This window comes from Brassica napus, chromosome C9 (genome assembly GCF_020379485.1).
Source record: "Brassica napus cultivar Da-Ae chromosome C9, Da-Ae, whole genome shotgun sequence".
Taxonomy (NCBI): domain Eukaryota; kingdom Viridiplantae; phylum Streptophyta; class Magnoliopsida; order Brassicales; family Brassicaceae; genus Brassica; species Brassica napus.
The window spans coordinates 30,936,514-30,937,602 of record NC_063452.1 but is presented as its reverse complement, the minus strand read 5'-3'; the positions used below and the strand labels follow the sequence as shown (position 1 = coordinate 30,937,602).

The 1,089-nt window shown below is 47.4% G+C and overlaps 1 non-coding gene across 1 annotated transcript; it reads right to left on the bottom strand.

The window, feature by feature from the left end:
- Nucleotides 1–280: 280 nt before the first annotated feature.
- On the bottom strand, nucleotides 281–387 carry LOC125593606. Its single transcript, XR_007329506.1, has one exon. It is a non-coding gene; the product is annotated as a small nucleolar RNA R71 (small nucleolar RNA).
- Between the last annotated feature and the right edge of the window lie 702 nt (nucleotides 388–1,089).

The following is a 1,089-nucleotide window of genomic DNA, read 5'->3' as shown; positions in this document are numbered from 1 at the left end:
TGAGATCAAGCCTGCTTTGATTGGCATGGTGCAGAAAAAGATGTTCAACGGCCTCACAGCTGAAATTCCGTTGGATCACATCGATAACTTTGATAGAGTTTGCAACTTCTCTCGCGCGAATGGAGTGCCACCAGACTATGTCAAATGCACCCTGTTCCCGTTTTTTCTCGATGGGAAAGCAGCTCGCTGGCTAGCCTCTCTCCCAACCGGTACACTAACTTCATGGGAACAAGTCAGAGCAGCGTTCTTAATTCACTTCTACACGAAGTCCAAAACCACAGATCTGAGGCATAAGATCTCCAATTTCAAGCAAAAGACTGAAGAGCCCTTCTATGATGCTTGGGAGCGTTACAAGGAGTACCGAAGCGAATGCCGTCACCATGGGTCTGAGGACGCTTACATACTGGAAGTGTTTTATATTGGAGTAAGCTATGAGTTTCGAAATGCTCTAGATTCCTCGAGTAATGGAGACTTCATGACTCAAACAACACCAGGCGCATTCGCACTGATCGAGAATATGGTGTCGAGCTCACTCAACAAGAACAAGGAGACCGATCGCTCTAAGACTGTGAACAGAAACTCAAACAACACCAGGCGCATTCGCACTGATCGAGAATATGGTGTCGAGCTCACTCAACAAGAACAAGGAGAACGATCGCTCTAAGACTGTGAACAGCATAGGAGATCTAGCGGCAAAGGTTGACCAGCTGATTAAGGGCAATCAAAGCCAAGTGTTTATCATGGAATAAACCGCTTCGAAAAACAGTGCAACAGATGTCACACCTAACGCAGAGAACACTATGGACGATCAACAAGAAGTGAGCTCTATGGACGATCAACAAGAAGTGAGCTATGTCACTGGACAAGGCTGGCTGTACAAGAACTACCACCCAAACCCTAACGTGAGGAACAACCCTCACCTCTTTGCATATCCTAAGCTGGACAAACCGGTTGACAACGCGCAGAACAGTCAAGGACAGAACACCGGATATTAGAACCAAAAGCAGCAGACTGCTCAACAAGCCGCCCCTTCGCCTACGACTGCTCCGCAAGAAGAGATGAAGGGTCTAGCGACGATGATGCAGAAGT